The sequence below is a fragment of the Gastrolobium bilobum genome, unplaced genomic scaffold (genome assembly GCF_033153095.1).
Source record: "Gastrolobium bilobum isolate Gb01-03AN ecotype WA unplaced genomic scaffold, APGP_CSIRO_Gbil_v1 utg23365, whole genome shotgun sequence".
Lineage (NCBI taxonomy): Eukaryota > Viridiplantae > Streptophyta > Magnoliopsida > Fabales > Fabaceae > Gastrolobium > Gastrolobium bilobum.
Window position 1 is genome coordinate 27,845 of NW_026899642.1, and position 6,961 is coordinate 34,805.

The following is a 6,961-nucleotide window of genomic DNA, read 5'->3' on the forward strand; positions in this document are numbered from 1 at the left end:
TAAATCGAATCGACACCCGAAAGAGAGGGATTCCAAAGACTGTGCAGGTATGAGACTGCACAGTTTGGGATAGCTTATAAGAATTAATTGGTACTACCTATACTAACAAGATGCATCTACTTTTCGGTAGCCCAGAACGGAAGAACTCCATAGTTAAGCGTGCTTGACTTGGAGCAATTCTGGGATGGTGACCTCTTGGGAAATTTTCCCGGGAAGTGTGCGAGTGAGGAAAAAGCACTAAAAAGTCTCGTGTTAGTATGTGGGGATAGTCATTGATTCTTGAAGCGGTCGGGCGTTGCAAGTGGTATTAGAGCAGAGCCTCTCTTCCAGTACGGTGTAGTTCGAGGACGAACCAGGCGAAAGTTGGTGGGCATATAACATCCTGAGCGGTGACGAGGGCGGGGAGTGATCGCCGGTGCAAAGAGGCACAGACAAGGAGCGGCTCCTGACAGGCTTTCAGCGGTGGGTTACATGAGCGAATGAATCAAATCGACACCCGAAAGAGAGGAATTCCAAAGACTATGCAGGTATAAGATTGCACAGTTTGGCATAGCTTATAAGAATTAATTGGTACTTCCAATACTAACAAGATGCATCTACTTTTAGATAGCCCAGAAGGAAGAACTCCATAGTTAAGCGTGCTTGACTTGGAGCAATTCTGGGACGGGTGACCTCTTGGAAAATTTTCCCAGGAAGTGTGCGAGTGAGGAAAAAGCACACTGAAAAGTCTCATATTAGTATATGTGGGGATAGTCATTGATTCTTGAAGCGGCCGAGCGTTACACAAACCAACTACAAAATCCATAGAGATGTTTTCCCATTTCCACTTTGGTATATCAAGTGGCTAAAGTAAACCAGAAGGTTTCTGATGTTCTATTTTCACTTTCTGGCAAACCAAATATTTTGATACGTACTCTGCAACATCCTTTTTCATCCCAGGCCACCAGAATTTAACGTTCAGATCTTGATACATTTTCGTTGCACGTGGGTGAATAACATATTGACCCTTATGGGCCTCAACCATAACCTATTCTGCTAACTCCTTGGGCACAACAATCTTGCCCTGATACAACAATAACCCATGTTCATTCCAAGATATGCCACTCTGGCCTTTCAAAAACTTAGCACTAACATTCCGTATTTGACTTTCTTTAATCTTCTCATGCAATTCATTCTCAATTCTAGTCAACTCAATATCACAAACTCTACCTGCAAAGAAATCCATTATCTTTAAATCTATGATATTTTCAATCACTTCATTATCCCATATCATCATATGAGACAAATTGACAGACTTCCTGCTCAAAGCATCTGCCACCACATTAGCTTTACCTGGATGATATTTCAGTTCAAAGTCATAATCTTTCAAGAATTCAACCCATCTCCGTTGTCTCATGTTCAGCTCTCTCTGATTAAACAAATATTTCAAGCTTTTGTGATTACTGAACACAACAAATTTCATCCCATACAGAAAATGCCTCCAGATTTTCAATGCAAAAACAATAGCAGTAAGCTCCAAGTCATGCGTCAGATAATTCTCCTCGTGAGGCTTCATTTATCTAGAAGCATAAGCAACCATTCTCCTTTCTTGCATCAACACACTCCCTAAACCTTTTTTGGAAGCATCACAGTATAATTCAAACTCACCTTCAGGATCGGGAAGAGTCAACACAGGAGCAGTGGTCAATTTCTCTTTCAACATCAAAAAGCACTCCTCACATTCTTGGGTCCACACAAAAGGAATATCCTTTTGTGTCAATGGCGATACCATTGTAGAAAATCCCTATATAAACCTACGGTAATACCCAACTAAACGCAGAAAGCTCCTGATCTCAGTCACAGTCTTAGGTCGTTCCCAGTCACTTACCGCTTCAATTTTACTTGGGTCCACCGCAACACCACTAGCAGAAATCACATGACCCAGAAATTACACCTCAGTTAGCCAGAATTCACACTTAGAAGATTTAGCATATAGATTTTTCTCTTTTAATACTTGCAATACAGTCCTCAAATGATCTATATGCTCCTCTTTGCTCTTGGAATATATTAACATGTCATCAATGAACACAATAACAAACTGGTCCAGATATGGTTTAAAGATGTGATTCATATAGTCCATGAACACCACCGGGGCATTAGTAAGCCCAAAAGGAATCACCTGGTATTCAAAACGTCCGTATCAGGATCAGAACACCATTTTAGGCAAATCCTCCGGCTTAATCCGGATCTGGTGATATCCGGACTGAAGATCAATCTTAGAACATACACAAGCACCCCTCAACTGGTCCAAAAGATCATCAATTCGTGGCAAAGGGTACATATTCTTAATCGTAAACTTATTTAATTGTTGGTAGTCAGTACGTAATCTCATGCTACCATCCTTCTTTTTAACAAATATAACAAGTGCTCCCCTTGGAGACACTCTCAGTCTGATAAAATTCTTTGCAAATAACTCCTCAATATGCTTCTTCAACTATGCCAACTCCAGTGGCGACATCCGGTATAGAGCCAAGGAGATAGGCCCCACACCAGGCAACAAGTCAATGGAGAACTCAATCTCCCTCTCAGGTGGAAATTTTGATATTTTATCAGGAAAGACATCAGCAAATTTGTTAACCACCAGAATATTCGCAATTTCTTCTTCCTTATCACCAACAAGTCCTCCCAGTAATACATAACCCAAATCACCAGCCTTCCAGGCCTTAACAGTTTGACAGACATACAGCTATGGAGACGGACAAACAGCGGGCTTCTTAGGAGATAATATCAATTTCTTTCCGCAGCAATCAATCATTGTGCAATTTTGAGACAACCAGTCCATACCCAAAATTAGATTAACGGAGGCCAAGGGTAAGATGATCAAATCAATAGTGTAACCCCTGCCTTCATACACAAACTCAACATCTTTACAAATAAAGGAAAAATCACTATCCTCTCTTGTAGCAGTAGTAATATACATAGGGGAATCATCCTTGTTACCTTTAAATTCAACCCCTTAGCCACATATTCTGCAACGAAAGAATGTGTCGCTCCCGAATCAAACAAAATAGATAAGTTAATATTAGAAATAAAGATTATATCTTTAACCAGATTTGGTGCTTTTTCTATCTGCTGCACATTAGTAGTGTACACACGTCTCACGGTAGGAACAAATGGCAAGGCCTGCAGATTCGCAATCTGCGCAGTATTGTTGTAACACTCCCTAGCATAGTGTCCAACCTGACCAAATATGCATCCACAGATAACGAACCATGTACCTATTTTTCAAACTCACCCTGTTTGTCTTCCCAGACTTCCCTGGAAAAATACTCCTCATGAAACAAGCCCTCAAACAAGGCCCAAGTAAGCTCCTCACCCTAAATAACATAAAGGTGAGATACATTGCACCACCACTCTGGGCATCACCCTCTAGCATATAAACCGAATACATAAGCTTCTGAGGATCCTGGCACCTCATAACCTGAAAAATCTTGTCCATACCCATCAGCCAGGTAGTCACAACTTTTGGGTCCTTTGACACCAGAAATGCAGGTGGTTTATGTTTCCTGAACGAAATAAGTCTCATCACATCAGCAACACCTGCATCAAACTGCTCAGCAACCCCAGAAGTATGAGCAACATAAGTAGGATCAATAGTGGGCCGACTAGTCTCACCAGTATGATGACTAGCCCCACTCTCCCCCTGTTGGGGTGTGACAGATGGTGTAGGTGTAGGAATCACCGTAGCCATATGAGGAGGAGAATCACCCCTCCTATGATGAACTCTCTGCCCTCATCTCAGTCATGAAGGCCTGCATCATATCTTAATTATTTTTCATCAGATTCTTTGTCATAGTTCTATTGGCCGCCGTCTCCGTCTGCAAAGCATTCAGGACTGCAGTAATAGGATCAGGCGGAGGCAGATTTGCACCTCGTGTCCCACGACCGCCACGAATCCTCCTTATGATAACTGTACATATAACATAAAGGAATGAGCTGATTAGACCCTCACTGAGGAATCACATATACATTAATCATAAAGAGTTTACAGACAGCTATGCAACACTAAACACAGTCAAACATAATCAGAGTTCCCTAGTAAACTGCTCTGGTACAATAAAATATAAGAGCCCATCGGTATTGTTAACATTGATTATGATATTAAGTGTAGTTACAATCACAGTAGTTCATTTAAAAATGCGAGTAAACTTTTTCCTTTTCATTACGTAAGCGTTTAAAAATAATAATAAAACGTAATGACATAAGCGGTGATCATAACAGAATTCTAAATGCAGAATAAATAAAATAAAAGCCTAACTATCATACATTACTTACTTTAAGTCACTAAGGGGTTCCCATAAACCCACTTAGCATAAATCTCACTTTTATGATTTTTCTATAACTGAACACGTTTCAGTCTTCTGAACATCGTGCGAAATTCCCACACTAAGAATCTCTCATCTTTTACTATGTTAATATACACTCAATTACCTTTCCAATAAGGTATCACATGAATCTTAAAGATTACTCTAGCTCCGGTTATCACCGTTTGAAGTTGGACACGCAAAGTTGCCAGCAACCCAAAATGGGGCACCAAACATCCCTCACCATTTTTGCGTTTCTGGACAAACCTATAACACCTCGCATTTCTAAGTCTTATATTAATATATTAAATGATGATTAAAGGGGAGGATTAGTTAAAATCCTGAAAATTAGGTTAAAATACAAAGAAAGGGTAAAACGGTAATTAGCCAAACACACAACCCTAGGAAGGTAAAATTGAGTAGGAGGTCTCAGATGATAAAAGTAACCCTAGAAATGGATTTAGAATGAAAAATTGAGTGGTAAGACAAGTTTTACAAAATTCTGTGAATAGTGTTTTTACCGGTAAAAGTACAGTGGTACAACTACACCGTAAAACGTGCTGATTGAGTTTTGAGCTCTAGGTTTTGAATACAATTTATAAATGGTATATAGGACTAGGAAATATGATTTATGAGGAAAATTGATGGAAATTAGTAAGTTTGGGGAAGCGTGCCTACGGCACGCGTAACAGCTTAAAACTGCATTTTCTCCGAACGACCAGAAAACTCAGGATTCATCTAATCAAGAGTAATTACAGGACAATGGTTAATGTTAAAAATTATAGTTTCTAAATAGGTTATGAAATTATGGACGTTTAGTGAAATCGGAGGGAAATTCGAATTAGATTAAAATCGCGTGAGGTGGCGGTGAGGCCCACCTCACTTAAGTTAAAAGGTGACAACTAAGCCTAAGTCACTATTCACTCATCCCTTCCCTCTTCTCTCTCTCAAACCCGCGGCCCCCCTCCATTATTGTGCAAGTTTTTCTTCAAAACTTCTTCCTTCCATTACTCCATCAATACCTAACCAAATCAAGTGATTTTTGTCTTGAAATTTGTTGGAAACAATCTTCCAAACACATTGGTGGTAGTAGTCTTGAGCCATGAAATCCACTATATTTTGAGAAATATCTCCCCCAAACCTGCGGCCCTTTATTGTAGATTTGTGTTCATGGAGTTGTTTGGAGCTCCAATGGTTTAGTATGTCTTGGAGGAACCTTAGGCCTTGATATTGGGTAAGTTTCATCACATTTTGTTGGTTGGATTGTTTGATTAAATTCATGAACCCTAAGTGCCTTTTGTATGAATTATGTAGTTAGAGAGCTCAAATAGAAATTGTGTATTAGATGAATATGTCTTAGAATGATGTCTTGAAGCTATAAATGCAATAAAAATTATTGGTGAAAAATATGTTCATAACTTAGGAAATTTTGGATGATGCCATGAACTTTGTGATTTTGAATTGTGGCGAGAAGAAGTTGAGGAGCACGACCATTCCGATGGTCAAAGTGTAGTGGACATGAAGAACTCCTGAGGAGTGTACTTGAGAGCGTGAGGACGAGCTTCTACGGCAGTATCCCGACTTCCGAGACATGTATGTTTCTGATTTTGACGACAAAATCCTAAAAAAGTGGGGTGAATGTAAGAACCCGCACTGTTAATTAAGGAAGTTAATTAATTAAGTATGAAAAATTAGGAAATAATTCCATAATTGATCCTAATAATTATGAGAAGGCTTAAATAATTATGGTAAGTGATTAATGAAGCTGAAAGTCGCTTTTCTGACGAAAAGTGCAGATACTGGTTCTGCTACTCGGTATAAATGTGTGCCGATGAAGTATCCCGTAAAATTATAATAAGTGCATGAATATTCCTATAATATTATATAGGACTTGTAAAAAGAGTTTCAGGTTAAAATAATGAGAAATGGTGCCAGAACTGATACTGGCTATGGAAAAGCGCGTACCAGAAAGGTGCCGCGAAAAATAAAATAAAAAAATAATAAATCTTAGAAATATGAGAAGGTTCAGATTCCAAAGTTTGAGATTAAAATATTAAGCGTAGCTTTTAGCGCTAATACAGTGCGTTTAAAACTTAAGTGGCCTATATAAGGCCTTGGCACATGATCCTAGGGTTATCCTTTGTGCCTTATGCGTGAGTTTCTGACCTCTCCAACAGCTGAGTGTCTCTCTTCTTGTCACCTTCGCCTTCCCTCACTCTCTTGAGCCAAAGGTGCCATTTTTACTCTTGGTTTCTCTACCAAAACACCATTGCCTTGTGTGAGTTAGTCTTGTGAGGTTGTGGGTGGCTTCTTTGCTGAGTTTGGGTCTCTGTTTTATTGAGCTTTGGGGCTGAGTTCATAAACTTGGTTGAGAGAGCCTTCGACTTGTCTTGTTGATGCTCAAAGGAGAAACCTTTGTGAAGAAATGAGCCATCTTGAAGCTCATTTTCGTGCACTTGGTAGTCAGCACTTTAGGAGCTGTATAGTGAGCTCCAAGAGCCTTCCTTGTTCTGTTTTGAGAGCCTTGGGTAACTTCATCAACTTTGATAATGAGTTTTCTTAGTTAAAAATGAAGCCTTGATGCATGTAATGAGCAAAAAATAATAACTTAAGGTTGG